Consider the following 19,379-nt stretch of genomic DNA (forward strand, 5'->3'; position numbering starts at 1 on the left):
TCAGAAAATTATTGGCACTGAAGGGATTTTGTTAATGGTCATCATTGAAAAAATTATGCTTGCACCATTCTTGTGTGTTGGAGGGTGCCCAGGCATCGTTACATGGAAATTCACAAACGTTTCCTTGTGAAAAAGTCCATCAGGGTCGGAGAAGGTCTAGGGAACTTATCTTTGAAGATACTTTCTCATGAATTTCCAGCTCAGACTTACAGCTTTCAGGGGCCAGGGCTGCTAGGTGATCTTGAGAGCAGCTGGAAGGGCTCTAATGGGGTCCAGCTGTGTACCCAGAGAACACACCTTCTCAGGATAACATTAACCGCATAGAACCCTGCCCTCCCTGGTTTCCTCTGGGCTTTATGGGTCCCCGTGGTCTTTTGCATTGATCTTGCATTTTCAGGTTTTATAGCAATTCTAAGCATGTGAGGGTACATATTTGCTCTTTGATGTTCCCTTTGATAGAAGCCAGAGTGCTTTACCTGTGCCTGTGTTTAATAATGTTGGGGGGGGGGTCACATGCCCTGCAGCACAACACTTCCTGGGGAGGCTGGTTTTGTGTGCAGCTCTTTTTTTGTGTTTTGGGTTTTTTTGAGGTTGTTGACGGGCAGACTTTAATCCGGTGTTTCTCGTTTTCTTTTTGAAAATGAAGTGTATTAAAGGTAGACATGTTATCCTGCTGGTGTTTTGTTTTGTTTTTTCATCACATCTTGTTCAGTGGTGCTACTTGATAGAAAAGGGTAGAATGGGAAGCAACATAGAGGGGACAGAAATAGCAAGACTTATGTAACTGAGTGGTGTTTGTGATTTCCCATGTTTTCCCCATATTTTATCTTTGTCTACATCCCAGTTAGAAGGCAGTTACCGTATCTCCATTTTTCAGATGGGAAATTTAAGTCACGTGAATTTTAGAGACATGCCCACTGGTGGTTATTGTGGGTGGAACCTACATTGGAATTCAGGGCTCTTACGACTAGATAGGTGACAAAATACAGGGTGATCCTGGCGTTTCTATGGACTCTTTCAAGGAGTAAGTGGACTGATTGCCTTTTCTGAGTAGAACTCAGTATATAAATGGAATCATAGGATGTTAAGATTAGAAGGGCCTTTGATGGGACTATCCATCCTCTCTAAGCTGGCATTCCCTCTTCTGCAAGCTTGCCACATGGATGACCAAGCTAGGCTTGGATATCTTATTTATTTGTTTATTGGCCACGCCGTGCGGTCTTTAGTTCCCTGACCAGGGATCGAACCCGGGCCCCTTGCAGTGAGAGAACTGGACACATCTTCCTATGATTATGTTCAGCAGCACTTATCAGAGGTGCTTACCTTACGGTTTTCTATCTTTGTTGGTCTTCAGCCTTCCTTGGCCACCAGCCTCCAAAAGAAATCAGCTCCCTTGTATCCACCCTTTAATTTGGAAGAGATGGGTTTGGAAGAGCAGCTCAGGGTCCCCTAAACAGCCCCTTAGAAGCAGGTGTGCTTAGCAGACGGCACCTGAGGTTTAGGATCTGAAGTCTAGCCATGGCGTGTTGGTGATGAGGATGTGATGGCGATGATTATTAGCTCCTTAATCCACCTTTAACCACATCATTAGAATTGACAATTGTTTGTTGAAGACTCATTTCATAGGGTGTAGAAAAAAATTTTTTTTCTAAACAGGTATGCTATATTATTTTCTCTATGTTTGAATATAGTATTGATTGGTCATGGCTGATGTTTATCCGACTATGAAAAATGTGCTTGTATTAGTTGTTTCAAGAGCATTGTTTATTCTTAAACACTAAAGAACTCTATAATAAATTGTGGAAAATGGAACACACCCAAGGGCAATTTATAATTTTTCTAGGCTTTATTGATGTCCTTAGCCGTCCAGTGAAAACTGGAGTCATTCACATGATAGGCAGGAGAGCACAGACACCATTGATTAATTTGTTGATTATTGGTTACAGAGAATTGAAGACTATTAGCTCTGATACATTACTACTCACAAAATAATGGTGGCCATATTAGTAGAAAAATTATCTAATATGTTCATGCATAATATATACATTAATATGGATATATGTATGCATATTTATATTTCTAACTGTATATATCAAAACCATGACTTGGAAAGCTTAATTCTATTTGCTGCCTTTTGGGGACTCATAAAGTAACTTTTAATTGTTCTCCTCCCTCCATTGTCTATTTATTGAATCCGTTCTCCATGCCAACCATAGTGCTAAGTGCTGGAAATGAAAAGATCAATAAGACACAGTCCCTGCCCTCAGGGTTGGAAGCAAATACTTATTATCTAGCTTGATGAGTGTTACAAGAGACTTATATAGAAGATGCTCTGGTAGCCCGCCCGGAAAATACCTACTTTGCCTGTGAAACGCAGTCAAAAAGTTACCCGACAGCATCATTTGCATTCTAGTGGTAGTTTCATAGAATGTCTGTTTCAAGAGGGCCCTTCCCTGCATTTTTAATTTTTATTAGTTATAATTTCTTCAGGCTTCTGTCCAAAAATGTTTGCTGTTAATTCTGAACACTGATGTTCATGTGTTTTTTTTAAGTGGGTATCTTTTTCATTTCATGTTAGTTCCCTCCTGGCTTTTAAATATATTAAAAAATATTTTTATCCAGATCTAATTTCTGCAACTTTTAAAAACTTTCCAAGCAGTCACCTCCTGACCCGCTTTTCCCCTTAGCTACTCCCCCCCCTCCCAGGGCCATCTCCCTTTCTTTAGAGCCCCCGCATAGTGCTATTCCTTTACAGTCCAGCCATCTGCCTGTTTTAGCCTCTTCTTCACTCCCTCTGTTTCTTCTATATAGATTTCCCCATATGTCTGCTTCTTCCTTTATCCACAAGTCCAGACACTCCTCCATAGCTTTCTTACCACCCCATCCTGGTGTCCCGTCTGTTCATAAATAACTCTTTCATCCGCTTTGGATCTCCAATCCCCCACTCTTTCTAAAAAGAGTGTGCAAATAAACCTGAAGTGCTCGGAGCCAAGATGTACAGCATAGTTGTGATTCAGAATAGACTGCCTCCTTCCCATCACCTGTTTCATTCCCCACTCTTCGTGGCTTGCCTTCTTTCTACATTTCTCCACGATTTCCGCTCAATTCTGGTATAGCGCGACGTGCAAAGTTATTTAATGTCTCCACGAGAAAGTTTTGGCCCCTTCCTTGCAATACCGTTTTGCCCTGACCGGTTACTCTAGCTTTCTGGGCTGCCTAGTGGTTGCTATTTTCGGAGTTAGTCACATTTGAACCTTTTGTTCTTCTGAAATTAATGTAATATGTCAGAAACAGCAGTCTCCCTGCCCCGGTGCTCGGCAACCTGAAACTTTCTGGATATGTTCTTTTGCAATTCTGAGTTCTAGAATGTGTGCCACAAAAGGAGTGTCACAGAATAACCTGCAGAGATGGCACTGTTGCGGGCTGTCTGATGTTCTAGATGTTTAAAACGTCCCACGTCCTCCTTGTAGCATCCTGTGCTAGTGAGAGTGTCTTCCTCCTCTCCATTCAAGAGTAAACATTGGCAATTGGCTTGCCTTTAGAAATGTGTTACTGTAACCATCGCAAAGTTGTTAGTGTTTTTGGTTTCTGGTGTCAGTGATAATTTTACTCACAGAGTCCCCTCGGAGATTTAGCTCAGCAGGAAGTAATCTAGGTAAGATTGCCTTGACAATTGATCTAAAAAAACAGTAAAGGCTAACTATATTATTCCCTTTATTTAAAGAAGAAATCTGAGGTACAACTTACTTGATTGTGTGGTGTAACTAGTGAGAACTAGTAATAAATTATGCCATGGCTAGGACCTCATTTGTTCTCTCTCTTCTCCCTCCCTCCCTCTGTCTAAAAGAAGTCAGGGATTAAAGTGATTCACACTGTATTTCAGGAAGGGTGAAATGTCATGGTAAAAAATGAAAGATGGAACTGTTTACTCCTGAGATGTTGAGAAATATCAAAACTCTGTAGCTCTCCTACAGTCCTTGGGAAGCTAAATATTTTACCAGTAACAAAATCAAAAGTCTCTAAAGAATTAGGCATTTCGTTTCAAATGTCTCTTACTTTCCAAAGAGTTCTCTTTGTTTATATTCAAGGAAGAGGTTTTCACTGCAGCAATAACATCAGAACTTTAAAATAAAGTGAAAAGACACGGAAAACCACAACAAAAACACATATTGCTGATTTAGATTCTTTTGCGAATTTAAAGTCAATCAGTAATGAGGAAATGTGAATGTCTTGGAGAAATTTAGCTCAGGGTCAATATTCCTTTAAAGACACTAATGCTTCAGCCAGTTTGTTTAATTGTTTAGCTGTTGTTGAATTTCTGTGGATTCTGATCGTTAGATGTGCACAGATCCAAGTTTGTGGCTTATATATAATTTTGGTTTTATATTTTGTCCAGTGTGAAGGTAAAGGTGGTCAAAAGGTACAAACTTCCAGTTACAGAATATGTGGGTCTTGGGGATGTAACATACAGCATGGCAACTGTAGTTAATAATACTGTCTTGTATATTTGAAAGTTGCTAAGAGAGTAGTAGATGTTAAGAATTCTCATCAGAAGAAAAAAATCTGTAGCTATGTGAGATGCTACCTAGACTTATTATGGTGATCATTTCGCAATATATACACATACCGAATCATTATGTTGTACACCTGAAACTAATATAATGTTGTAAGTCAGTTCTATCCCAATTAAAAAAAATGTGCTCTTATAGTACATTTCAGACTCAGGAAGATTAAAAATCACCAATCATTTAAGAACAGTTGTTGGTCGTGGACAAAGTTCTAACTGCAGCTTATTTCCAGATTTATTGACTGTGTACAGTGTAGTGTAGATGCCTGTAAGCTATGAACTAGATCTGAATGGACTGGATTATGGTGATGGTTCTGAATTTGTGTGAGTAATACTAGAATGAAGTTCTGAACTTCCTTTTTATTAAATGATGTTTTTCTTACCCATACCAAATTACTTGCCAAACATCAGATATCTAAAATCTTACTAATAACCATCCTGCAAAGCATCTGTTCTTTAAGTGTGCACAGACTGTCATGCATCTTACAGATCACTGAGAAAATATTTCTTTGCTCTTGGAGTTGCAGTGGTCAGAGAAGTAGCAGTCTTGGGTGACAGATTTTTCACCTTCAACCCTCTTACTCTGCTAATTGGAATCATATGGTCCTACACTTTGGGTTTTTTTGAAACAAATTTCTAAAGGTCCAGCAAAATAGTTTCAAGGTTACCTTCAAGCAGGTACAAATATCTTAGCTCTTGCTTCTTGATGTTTTCTTCTGAATTGGCTTTGGTCTATGGGAGCTTAATTAGTTCAGGCTCAGGGCTCTTGATTTACGCTGAGGGTGTGTCTATACTGAACACTTTTATAATAAAAAATACATTTTTGCCCTCATTTCTGGTGTTTTGTTTGTTTGCCAGTTTTAATTTTATATTGGCGGCGGGAAATCTTGAGGAAGGCTATGGTAAAAATTTTGAGGATTTTCAGGTTGGATTTACCTCTATTGCCCCAAAAGACATCTTGTGCAATAACTTCTATATTTCATCCCCTTATCCTGTATTTATTGAGTGCTTATGATACACAAGGCATTGTGCTTTTTAATTGCTGGTACCCTGAATATGTAGAGAAAAAAATTCCTCAATATTCACTGTGTGTTTGGAGTATCATCTGGCTGAATTTGCCCCCAAGCTCTCTAGGATGATGAATTGCAACCATTGATGGTACTTATAGGTCTCAGAAGAACCAGAAATGTGAATCTGATATCTGCTGATTCAGTATTTCCCAGTCTCTGAAGGAACGCGTTTATGTTCATATGAACAATACTGATTTTCTTTCTGGAGAGAAAACAGTCATGTTTTGACTTTATCATGGGACAGAGATACAGATTCTTTTGCTGCTAGAGGTCCTCTTATCTCTTTTCATCTGATTTAGATGAACCCCTGTTTGACCCACCAGGATAGTGGTAAATCTGCCCTTGCATTTTTATAGACGTATGTGTGAAGGTAGTGTTGGTTATGGGGTCAACACTGCCTTAAGGGTTCAAGGTAGAGTGAAGGGTCCTGTGTGGTCTCACTGGGCTGCAACTTTGTAGCCTAGGTGGTCAAGGGAGACCCATGCCTGAGGTCATCTGCTTCCCCCCCTTATCTCATTTCTCTACTCTGTTGATTGTAGGAAAACATGTCTGAGAAGTAGGCAATTCTAAGTTGCCTAGGTCTAGCGTGAAATAGATCTGTTGAGACTCTAGGGAGAGTTTGGTTCTAGCGTGTAGGTGGATTGAGCCTGGAGCAGAGTTCTTGACTTGCGGTTCATGTATATGTCCATCTTTATATTTGGGGGTGAGACTGTGGAGTTTCTCGGGTTCTCAAGAAGATTCAGGGACCCAACAAAGGTTGTTACATGCCAGGGAAGAATTCTCAGGATCCGCTTTAGGGTTAGATCTGGCCCCAGACTTGGCCTTCTGTTCATAATTATTCTGAAAGCCTCAAAGCAACTCAAGCAGTGAAAAAGCCACAAGGATTCACAAGGCCTTTTCCCAGGCTTGCTTCAGAGATTTTATTTTATTTAAAAATTTTTATTTTATATTGGAGCACAGTTGATTAACAATGTTGTGTTAGTTTCAGGTGTACAGCAAAGTGATTCAGTGAAACCTACACATGGATCTACTTTTTTAAATTCTTTTCCCATTTAGGTTAATACAGAATATTGAGCAGCGTTCCCTGTGCTATACGGTAGGTCCTTGCTGGTTATCTATTTTAAATATAGCAGTGTGTATATGTCAGTCCCAAACTCCCAGGTGGAAATTCTCCTAGACCCTCTGTAGAATAGAACATTTCCTTGGACCTTCCATAGACAAAGACTTATCCAAGACTATCTTGCCCCACGCTGTGTTGGAGGTGAAATGAGCTCCAAGCCAGAGAAGGCAGAGAAACCTTTAGGACCAGCCGGATCCCTTGTTAGATAGACAGGCTTACACCTGTGTGCAAGAAAGTGAATTTTTTTGTTTGTATTTCCTGAAGTGAGGCATGTTTCTTTCCTCTTGAGGTTCTGTATATACATTGTCAAGTCCTCTGGAAATCAAAAGATAGCAAGGATAGGACAGGGCTACGGAGGACACACGAGACTATGGTATAACTGGTTCCCAAAGATGTCTGTTGCGATCTTAGCTCAGGCTAAGATCTACAAAGGACACAAAAGTCCTGGAGCAGAGACCTTTGGGTCAAGAGTCTTGACAATGGCTTTACTGTACCTTCAAGGAAGTGGGTTTGCACTTATTAATAATAATGACCATCAGCTCATTTTCTCTTTTCTCATTTCTTGTTCTTCCTCTGTGAAACTGGGGTAAGCCTCATTGTAGAGAGACGCTCACACAGACTGCTGGTTCCACACCTGGGGCGAAGCAGGAATGAACTGAGTTATTCCATCTCTGTATAAATGACGATTGTTTACTGCATGTATAGGCTTTGGACCAGTGGTCTGGCAATGGGGCTTATTGTTAATCTAACTGGTTTTAGGCTTTTTGATCACGTATTTTAATAGGGAGGTAGCAGAGGGTCGGGTCCTCGTTGGCCTCTGGTGCCGAAGACAGCTGGTTTGAAACTCAATTCTTCAAGACTTAATGAAGTTATTTAACTTCACCATGCCTAATTTTCTAATCTATAAAATGGGGTTAATTATATGTATTTTGCAGGGTTGTATTGGAGATTAAGTGAGTTAATGCATTTCAGATTTCTACCATAAATAAGGCCCTCAAATTTACTTTTCCCTATTATTAAAAAGCAAAGTAAAATTGAAGAATTAGGAGTTTCACCTACTTGGTCTTTAATTTAGAATGTGGTATTTCTTCAATATGAGTAGAGGGATATTTTTCTTTATAGAGCATCATTGACCCTCAGAAAAAAATCAGTCAATCAAAGGTTACATGGAAGTAAAGGGCAATGTCTTCTAGTTAAGTGGTTTTGTTTTTTTTAGAGATTTGAAATGTAAACTCACTTGATTTGGAATTGATAAGAACACAGAAAGCTTTATTTAGAAAACACAAGAGATATTTAAAACTAACCCTAAACCTGACATAATTGTTTTGAAAGCTGTCTTCATAGCAAAGTAAGGAGAGAGAGAAGGAAGAGGAAGGGGGGGAAGAAATATGGCAAGACATCTAGAAGAAAGGTAAAGACAAACACATACTTAACTGTAGGAAGGGAGAGGAGAAGGGAGACCTAGGAAAAGGAAGACAAAGAAGGGACAGAGAAAGGTGAAAGGAGATGGGCTGGAAAAGTTCTGAAACCTTAATTAACTGATCTTGTCACACACAGCTGTTCATTTGAGTTGTGGGCCTCAGAGAATTATTCCTTTTTATCAGTGTCTTTTGAAATGTTAATTAGATAATTGACCATTGTTCACAGTTCTTTGGTTACTTTTTATTCTTAAACTTCTGGAGCCCAGTCCTTGAATGGGGTACTGGGAGCAGCACGCCAGATGGGAAATTATTCTCTGGCCTAATAGTTGCCAAATGACCAGCACAGTAGTGCTTGGGGTATATGAAATCCAGCTGAGGGCCAGATCTAGCCTCAGGGGGCGGTTAGCACAGTTTCTGTGATGGTCCTTCATCAGTAGGTTTTTATTTTGTAATGGTAAAGGGGGCTGCCTTTTCATTTTATACACATTGATCACATTTCCTCTAATCAATAATATGTCTTTTTGACCACGAGAAGCTCATTTGAGGAAAATCTACCAATAATTAGAGGGACATCTTTTATTTCACGTGCAAAACAATTGCAGGCATGATGGTGGAAGAAAATGTTCTACTTCGGCCTGACTTAACTTATAGTTGTTTTTGTTTTTGTTTCACAAAGATTGAATTAGATCATGTACATGAAAGCATCTTGAGGAATAGTACACGGCACACATATAAGATTTGATTTTATTATTACTCCAGGTAGTTATTGATAAATACCAAGTAGTAGTAATATATCTGTGAATCTTGCAGAAAAACACTTTTGACCAACAGGACATGGTCCATTAGAAAAGATGCCAGTTCTACATGTTTTACCAAGTGGATTAATCATTAAAAAAAAAATACACTCAATCTGATATCCTGGAACCTCAGTTATGTCTTTTCGATCTGCAGAGGCAGCAAAATAACATGCCTGATCTTTTCTATGTAATCACTAAAAATTATTAAACTGGGTATTATAAAGATTAATTTCAGTGATGCATTTTCAGTTTTCAATGGAATACTTTAAGTGTAAATTTTCAGAAGATTCATGCAAATAACTGACCTCAGTTATGGTCCTGTAAAAGTTGGAATATTGACGGTATTTGTCATTTTAAATTTAAGTGAACTAAAATTTTCTTTGTATGGCCTGAATGTCATAGAAAAACTCTTTCCCCTGAGGCTATTTTTCAAAAATAAAAACATGTTTTTAAAAAGAGATACACATACATTGTGGAACAGTTTACAAATACTGAAAAATAAAAAGGTGAATATAAAAATTTTCTTTTATTAGTTAACCATTATAATAGTGCATCGTATTGCCTGGTGTGTACACACACACACACTCACAATTTTAAATGTGTATGCAATTGTAGATTCTTTAAACTTTTGTTTACTGTTATATAATCTAATTTTCATATTTTTGTTTTTGTGGGTTTTTTAATTGCTGATTTCTGTCAGAGATATGTGTATTTTATTATTTCTTGGATCTATTTAACTATCTTAGTTTTTCTGTCTTCTAGTTTATTAATGTTTTTAAATCTTATTATTCTTTTGGTTTTCTTGGGCCTCTTTTGTAGAAGTCATCATTCTTTTTGTTCCCCAGATTGTGAATTTGTGTCAGGCTATAAATTTGGCTGCGTCCCATATGTCTTGTTGATACGTAATATTCTTGTTGTTAATAGTTTCTGAATAGTTCTTATTAGTACTTTTGTTTCCTTTTTAATACAAGAGCTAATTTGGAATGCCGTTTACCTTCCCAAGAGATTATCATCTTTCCTCTTTAAAATGCTCATAACTGATTTCTAGATTTATTTCAGTGTGGTCAGTAAAGAAATAGTATAACTTCTGCTTCTTGAAATTTACTACACTCATTCTGTGTCTTAATAAATGTTGATTCTGGGAATTTTTCAATGCATATTTGAAAATGATGGTTATTGTCTATAGTGTGTTTTAATTAAAATTGTTTTACTTAACTGGGTCCCTTGTGGCCCTAGAAAGATGTGTTAAATTCTTCCACCAAAGTGAAATTTGTCATTTTTCATGCCTAATGATTCATGATGGCTGTATATTTGTGGTAGATTATATTTCCATCTTTGATCGTCATTACTCCTCTTTCAATATTATTATCCCTTTGTTCCTTTTCTTTCTGTTCTAAGAGAACTTTTCAGGTTTGTCATCTATATAATGACATATTTTCTACAATTTTATGCAGATATTAATTTTGTCAGCACATTTTTACTTTTCTTATGGTGTTTTCTTATTACAATGATCTACTTTTACATCTCTTCCTGAATCTTTTGTCTTGACATCTATTTTATAGAGATACTCTATTTTATATCACCATCAAAGGTAATGTTTTCTAAAATTTACTTTTACTTTTTGTGAGGTGAAATGGTTTTCAAAAGTCTGGTTTCCCTGTGAATCATGAGAGCATATCTACTTATATTTTTTATTTATTTATTTGGCTGCTTTGGGTCTTAGTTGCGGCACGCGGGCTCTTGGTTGTGGCGCGTGGGCTCAGTAGTTAGCGGTGCATGGACTCAGTTGCTCCACAGCACGTGGGATCCTAGTTCCCGGAACAGGGATCAAACCGGTGTCCCTTGCACTGGAAGGCGGATTCCTAACCACTGGACCACCAGGGAAGTCCCAATCTACTTATATTTTAATCTGTAGATTTTTTCCCTTCTCATGACACTTTTTTTAGTAAGTTGGACTTTAACAAACTCCAAACCTACCCACCCTTCTATAATTTTTGTAATGCTGGGGCAAACTACATTGATTCTTTTCCAGGTATCGTTCACATTAGCTTCTGCCAATAGGAGGCGCTAGAGGAAGACGGGAAAGGTAGTGGAGCAAGAAGGGACTTAGCCCTTCCTGTTCTTGTCATCGTCACTCTGACTGCCTACGTTGTTTCCAGGTTTCGGTTTTCTCCTACATTCCTAAAATCAGTCTGCTGATACTTTCTCCTCTTTGCCTCTCCTCTGAGTGTCTAGGCTCTAAAAACCCAACCTCTTCCCTTTGTTTCCACAGCCCTGGGGATGGTAGCAGTATCCACTTGACTGTTCTCGGATGCCTCTTAAATCTACACCAGAGAACTGTAGATAAGTGGAGGTTAAGTTGTTCAGCCGTGCTGGTTTGGGAGGACAGCAATCATCCACTCGTTAGCCTTCTAGAAACTTCCTTTAAAAATAAGACTTTGGAAGATGATAGTATCCTGATGCCTCTTATCTTTAAAAAAGTTTTCTATCTCTGATTTATTGTCATAAACCTAATTGTGACTCATAAGTGCTGTGAATGTCCCACTTTATCAAGGGTAAGAGAGTTATTCAAATAACCTGTATCTTTTGGGGCACTGGTAGATGGCTTAGCAAAAGGCACATGGCCTTCATCAGCGAACTCCCAGTGGGGAAGCTGGACAAACAAAGTGGAGATGAGAGTAAGCCTACAGGTCTGGTGTGGTTTTCTTGGAGGATAGGGTAAGAAGGAGACACGTGGGAGAAAGGATGTATTATGTTACAAAATTTGACTTAACGTGCCGTTTGCTCTTGGTGTCGCAAAGCGGTAAAGAGGCTTATTGGCGGCTATACTTAAGGTCATTGCAGTGCACAAAATGTAAATCAAAGTGTTATTCTTTACTAGAAGCTGGGAGATAACATTTACATAACATGCTTTTAAGGTATTGAGTTAAGTTTGTTATTTCTTTATTACCGTAACTGTTTCAAGAAAGTTATTTCCATACTAAAAATACTTACTCCCTCTCCTGCGCGAATCTGATTTGTCATAATTTTTGCATGATGTTATAATCTATTGTTAGGAAATGATAGTCCCATTTATTTTTGTTTCATGGGGAAAATTGTTAACCAGCTGTTTCAGTCTCTCCAAAGAAACTCGCCTCCAGAATTCCTAGTAAGTAGCAAGGCTGATTGATAGAAATGTCACCATTTTTCTGACCCTCTCTGCCTCGTTGCTATGACATAGTGCAGAAGCCAAATAAGAAATTTGAGCAAAGGAAAAGATTCCAAGGCCTAGATATTTCACAAACTGGATAATTAGACTCTGAATTATGAAGAACAGACTGAATGAAGAAATGTCACAAATCTATAGTGGCTTGAAAGGAGCACAGTGATTTCAGAGTGAAATCTTTATACATGAATTTTATGGTTAACTAGTAATAAGAATAAAACTCAGAGCCACCTCCAAAAATTATGTTATGACTTGGACTTAATAAACGGTAGGCTTGCCTCTGTTATTCTCCTTAACCTACCTATTGCTTTTACTATATGATCAGATTTTCTTTAACCAACTCTTTGCTTGTAACTAAGGCTGTGTGTTCCTGTTTGAAACTTGTGTTTTCATTTATAAGTTCACAGAATATGATTTTCAGAGGAAAAAAATATAACTCAATCAGCTTTACATGGTTTACATAATGTGATAGTCTCATATTTACGATGTGGTTAACAAGAAATAACTGTTACCAACAAAAATCAGAGAATTTAAAAACAAGGAACATTTTGCTTGGGAGCCTATGTATATCTCTATATAAATACATATAGACATCTATAAACATCATCGATTCTCTTCATATGCCCATGCCATATATATGTGGATGTGGGCTGATGCTTGTTTTTATATATACAAGTCTATATTTATATAGCTGAAGAAGTGAAACATATTGCTTTTTATGTAAGTGACTCAGTGCGTGTATAGACAAGCTTCATTTTACAGTGCTTTATCAATGCTGGGCTGATTAGATAGTACTAATGATTTGGTCTTCTGAAGGTCAGAGTTTGACAGGGTCTGGTGAACCCTAGAGACATTCCTATGATATCAGTGCCCTTACTTACACTGGCTAGAGAATCTCTAGGAAAACTTTTATTCTTTGATGGAAATAAAATTTTGCTTTTGGTAACTTGATAGATTTGAATTATTTATGACATTGCTTTCAATTGGGGTGTGTGTGTGTGTGTGTGTGTCTGTGTCTGTGTCTGTGTCTCTGTTGGGGCAGATTTTCAGGGGATGGGGAGTTGGAGGGATTAGAAGATTCTTCTGAGCGCTAAAGGGAATGTTCGACCCTCTGATGAAGTGGAGAGGGAGAAAATGAAGCCCTTAATTTCTTTCTTTTCAGAATTATTTAGTCACCACTGTTCATACCTTACATTTTCTGTAGCATGTTTTAGACAGCTTGCTTTGTAGTCGGGAAATGACACCTACCTGATCTTCTCAGGTTCTTTATAGCATCGGGGGGATTGCTGCTAGTTAACTGTGAAGGAAACAGTGAGGATACACGTGTACTGAGCCAGAGAAGTCCAAGAAGAATGCGGAAGCCCTAGAGGGTCTCAGTTCAGCAGATAAATGGAAACTGTGTACAGTGGCACCATTCCGCCTTAGGGCTAGTCAGTGCTTGGTACTATGAATTTATAAAGTTGGGTGTTTGTTTTTTTTTTTAGGCTCTGACATCGTAATTGTTTTTACATTTCTCAAATTTGCTAAAGTACCTCAGAGATGATATCAAATTCCCTGATTTGAAATATAAAGCTAAGGTAATTGAGACAGCTGGAGTAGTGGTTTCTCAGCATTAGAACACATCTTAATGTTTCAAGACTGAAGATCTTGCTGGAAATCTGAGCTTTTTGCTAATGTAACTCACTCTCCTAATCTCTTGTCTTGTCCCTACGGCGCCCCCACCCCTGTGTCTTGTGTTGAATATTGTTAGAGCTCCGACTAGTACCGTTCCAATAGCAATGTGGTGAGTTTAGGTTGAATCCCTATTTTTCCTTGTATGCATATGTTTGGATATGTGTAAATATGTAATAATACAGGGAACTAAATGTTCATTTTCAAGAAGTTATGGTGACATTTCTATTTATTAAAATGTTGAATAATTGTGAGAAGACACAAAATAAATATATAAGTTGGAGACCCTGACACGTTTCTTTATTCTCTCAAATTTTATGCACTTAGATTTACAGCAAAAAGTCCTCCAAGGACTATTAAACAACACTCTTTACGTCACCAAATACAATTTTGGTTTTTGTCAATGTACCTACATATATATTCACAAAGTTTCCTCTTCTGATGTCTGACATCACTGTTCCCTGCTTTGTTTCTCTCCATCTGCTGCTCTACTTCCGCTCTCCATCCTGCTCTCTGCTCTAAGAGACTAACCTCCAACAGTTGCCTAATCTGACTCTTTCAGTCTTCTGGTTGGGTTCAGCCAATGGGAAGCTTTGTCTTTTTCTTCACTTTGATTATAAACCTTTTTTTTTTTTTTTAATGACAGTGTATTGTTTTAGATTTAGATAAGATTAAACTAACGTTTAATGAGTATTTTATGTAAACCAGTTTCTGTGCTTTGGGACATGTTAGTAAGCAAAAAACTTCAAGTGCGGAACTTCTGGGGTGGCGCAGTGGTTAAGAATCCACCTGCCAGTGCAGGGGACACGGGTTCGATCCTGGTCCGGGAAGATCCCACATGCCGTGGAGCAACTAAGCCCGTGTGCCACAACTACTGAGCCCACGCACCTAGAGCCCGTGCTCGGCAACAAGAAGCCACCGCAATGAGAAGCCCACGCACCGCAATGAAGAGTAGCCCACGTTCACCGCAACTAGAGAAAGCCCGCGTGCAGCAACGAAGACCCAACACAGCCAAAAAGGAAATAAAATAAGATAAAATAAAATAAATAAAATAAAATAAATTAAAAAACAAAACCAAACAAACAAAAAATTTCAAGTGGACTTTGTCAGCCCTATTGAAAAGCCAGGAATACTGAGGGTGAAATCAAGTGATTGCTGAAGGTAACAGAACTAGAAAACGGAAACCTGTCTCCCCCAACCTCATGCTCAGCAGCCTGTCCCATCGACAACCCTGCCTCCATAATCCATCGCTGCATTTCAGCTGTTACACACCCTTGTGAAATTTGTCTTTGTACACACACACCCCCCCCACTATTGTATGGAAATTTCTCTTAAAGCCACATGACTCTTTAAACATCAAGCCTAATTTGCTAATTTTGTCTCTATTATCTTCATCCTCCTACCTCCTGGGAGGAAGGATATGTTTCCATGAGTCTTTCTCTCCTTTTCTCCTGAATCACCAAACTTCTTTTTTTTTTTTTAGCAATAAAGAATTTTTAAATTAATTTTTAATTGAAGTATAGTTGATTTACAATATCATGTTAATTTTAGGTTTACAGCACAGTGATTCAGTTATACATATACATATATATATTTTTTCAGATTCTTTCCCCTTATAGGTTATTACAGAATATTGAGTATAGCTCCCATTAGTTCCTTGTTGATTATCTGTTTTATATATAGTAGTCTGAATCACCAAACTTCTGGTCTCTCCTGGATCTTCAGAATTTAAATATGCTCAAGTCTTTTCTGTCTTCAAATTAAACACCAAATTTTGAGACTAACCTCCATCATTATTTTATCCTTTCCTTCATGCAACCAAGTTGCCTCACGTCACATTCTCTATGTAATGTGCTGTGCTCTGACTTTTTTTTTCACAACACTGTCCCCAAACTCCGAACTAAAGTTGCAGTGCCAGGTCAAGTTGACATCCTTTATCCTTTTGACCCCTTGACCTCTTCAAAGCCTTGGACTCTGGACCACACCCTTCTTCTCTAACTCCTACTGTCTTTCAAAACTCACCTAAGGTCCACCTCTTCTGGGGAGCTTTTCTTAACGCTCAAGGTGAATTTGGCTGCTTCTCCGATGTATCCGCTTGTCCTCCAGGGCATGTGATGTCATCGTAGTTATCACACCTGCTGAGGGGCTTCGTCTTGCTGATTGAACTGTAGTTTATTTGAGGGTCTGGACCGTGTCTTTCCATGAGTTTTATACTCGGTGTTGTCTTCCTACCTGGGACTATCTCACTTTTCCCCTCCCATCTCCTTAGTTGTAGGTCCTTTTAACTATTGCTTGTTCAGCTCCTGTTATTTGCCATTCTTTACATTAAGCATTGGTGATACAGGGTCAAACAAGAGATAACTGTCTTCATGGGGCTTACAGTCTGCCAGTAAATGTAGGCAGATTTTTTAATCTTGTTGAGGCTGTTCTCATCCTTGAAAACATAATACTTATGGCAAAATATATATAGGGCAGAAGGGATCAAATGAGCATGTTTATTAATTGGTTAGCATGGTGCCTGACATATTCATTTAATGTTATAGGTTAATAATATTAATAGTAATAAATCTTACATTACATATGCACTATGCGTATAGCAGATATATGAATTGTAATACATACAAATTGTGCTATTTTACAAATTCTGTAAATAAAAAGTAAATAATACACATCAGTTGCTTTGTGCATCAATATATTTTTACATTTATCCCTTTTACAAAATCATGTTTGTTTGTTCGTTTTTTTTCCCTTTTGTTCATTTGCTGACTTTTACTTACCAAAAACTATTTGTTAAAAATTCAGTCTTAAGGCTGCCTGGTGCTAAATTCACCCTGGAAGAGGCTTTCATTGTCATGGACCTTTTGAGAACCAGTTTTAGAGTGAGATATTAGCATCTGTAGATTTCTTTAAAAGTTTTGTATTTAGTGATTTATTTGGATTAAGTGTCATCATTTTCTCATCTTGACTAGATGAATCTTCAGGTCTTCTCATTGGCCATGGTGAATACCAAACAGCATGGTGGTGTGTGTGACTGTTCTGGGTGTGCATGCATGTGTTTTTTTCCAGTCACGTGCTCAGGAATCAGGAAGTAAGCATGGGGACCATGTTGCTGGGTGCCATGATACTCTTGCTGTTGCATTATCACCATAGGAGGTCATCAAAATAGTTATGAAGAATGTCTGTATTCACTAATTTGGTACCATTCAGGGAACATTAACAAAGGGGAAAAGATACAGTAGAAATCTGAGGAGAGATGGAAGATAGGCGAGAAACCTCGTGTTTGAAGAATGATCTTTGATCTTTCAGAGGAGGAATACATATCAAGAGCTTATCTATTCAAAAGAATTTACATGCAAAGCAAATCAAGAACGTAAATCTTACTTATCTTTGTAGATTAGAGTTTGGTCTTGGGTAAAGGAAAAGCCAGGCATCTATAAAAGGGGATTTACATGTTTATGCTAACTCAATTAGCATTAACAGGGGTTACCAGTAATGCTGGCTGCCTGGCCTCAAACTTTCACACATATATATTTTCAAAGACAATAAAATGATTTTCGAGAATGTTATATAAAGAAGAGAGAGAATTACCAAATGTGTGGATCTGTTTTCAAATTAAAAAAAAATATTAGGGTTTTGAAATGCTACTTCAGGAATAAGTAGCTTTTTTTATAAATAGGAGAAAGCAGGCTCATATCTTATAGCCATTAAAGCTTATTGCAGTTTCCAAATTTATCACTGGAAGGCATGCATGTTTTCTTTAACAAACTGAAGGATGCATTTGTAGTCTAAATGGTGGCTTTGAGAGCAGTTAGATATTTATGGAAAAAATTATAAGAAGCAATTTGCATTACAATTTTTTTTTCAAAAATAAATATTGGTTTGGAAACTGGACTCTCACTGTTTGGTAACGCATATTGACTCATTCACACAGACATTGTGGTACTTAAAGTGTTGCAAAATCCGACATTTACATGGAGATGGGCTTCTGATGTTAAAAAAAAAAAAGGCTGAGGGCTGGGAAGGGTAAGGGTACAGTATTTAAAAAATGAGTTCTGTGTCTTCCGTCCTTCATCCTGCCTAGATCTCAGAGAGGTTTTGTCCAGTGAGAATAAAGAACCCATGGGAATTACCCAGGAATCACCCACCAGTAAAAGGAATAGTTTTACTTCAGTGAGCAGGGGTGGGACCAGAAGTTTGCAATAGTCAATGATGCTTTCTTATCCTCTTCATGCCAGGTGAATATTTGTATATGCAGAATACTGACTCACTGGGGGAATCACAGTCTAGCTGACATCCAAAAGGTGATGCCTCTTTATCCTCTATTAGGGGATTTTATCTAACGTGAGAGCAGCCGTTAGATTCCATGGGTTTGTTACCATTTACTGGCCTGATGCTCCAGGCCAGTTGCCTTTCCCCACTCTAACTTTGTTCATTATACTCACTCCTACCCTCAAGCACCTAATTTGCCTATTGAAATCTTATTAGCTAGTCAAAGGTTTGCCAGTGTCTCCTCCAGACTTGATTTTTCTCATCTCTGAACTTTTATATTATTTATTAGTCTAACTCTTGGGACACTTATTACATTTTCCATGCCTTTTAATGATTGCTAAAATTATTATTTGGAAAAATTTCAGACATGTATAAAGTAAACAGAGTAGTAGAATAAGCTCTCATGTACCCATTGTACAACTTTGACAATTATCAACGTTTTTCTATTTCTGAATCACCTATATGTCATACTCCCCACCCCCACTTGAATTGAATTAATTTGGAATAATAGATGATGAGGACCTTGAAGTTAGGGACTGTATATATACATATACACACATGTACACATACATGTACATATATAAACTTTATATGAACCTTAATTTCTTCTGATTAAAAATATAATATATCCTCATTGTGGAGATAGATATCTAATGTTAGTATTTTGAAGATTCTAGTCTTTCTTTGTTTTTAAAAACTTAATATGAAATTTGTATATTGCTTTTTAACTTATCATTTTATCATGAGCATTTTCTTTTTTTAAATTTTTATTGGGGTATAATTGATTTACAATATCGTGTTAGCTTCAGGTGTACAGCAAAGTGAATCTGTTATACAAATACATATATCCACTGTTTCTTAGATTTGTTTCCCATATTATCATGAGCATTTTCCAATGTCCTTGAACATTTTTGAAAGCATGATCTTTTAAAGGCAGCATAATATTCTATCATATGAGTCTTCCACAATTTATTTAAACAGTTTCCTGTTGTTGACCACTGTCTTGAACATCTTTGAACATAAATACTTGTCCTCATTTGCAAAGATATTATTAGGATAGTTTCCTAGGGAATTATTAGGTGAAAGTCTCTTAACATATCTTGCCAAATTGCTGTCCAGGAAGGCTGTGCCTATTCGCATTATTTTTATCTTATTAACTCGGTAGTTAAAAAATGGTATCTGATTGTGTTCTTTTTAAAATTGGTATTTTCTGGATTATTAATGACATTGGACATTTTTCATGTTCATGATTCTTATTT

General features: G+C 37.6%; 1 protein-coding gene and 1 long non-coding RNA gene across 13 annotated transcripts in view; one reads left to right on the top strand and one right to left on the bottom strand.

Annotated features, from left to right (window-relative positions):
• TCF4 (transcription factor 4) overlaps positions 1–19,379 on the top strand; it is a 354,962-nt gene that overhangs the window by 50,012 nt on the left and 285,571 nt on the right. The gene's annotated exons all lie outside the window — the stretch shown is intronic.
• LOC309610649 overlaps positions 1–19,379 on the bottom strand; it is a 64,558-nt gene that overhangs the window by 28,548 nt on the left and 16,631 nt on the right. Inside the window, exon 1 of the long non-coding RNA XR_014234103.1 lies at positions 1–19,379. This exon is cut by the window's left edge and continues 21,506 nt beyond it; it is cut by the window's right edge and continues 16,631 nt beyond it. This is a non-coding gene — a long non-coding RNA (uncharacterized lncRNA).

Source organism: Balaenoptera borealis (genome assembly GCF_965194805.1).
Source record: "Balaenoptera borealis genome assembly, chromosome: 14".
NCBI classification, from domain to species: domain Eukaryota; kingdom Metazoa; phylum Chordata; class Mammalia; order Artiodactyla; family Balaenopteridae; genus Balaenoptera; species Balaenoptera borealis.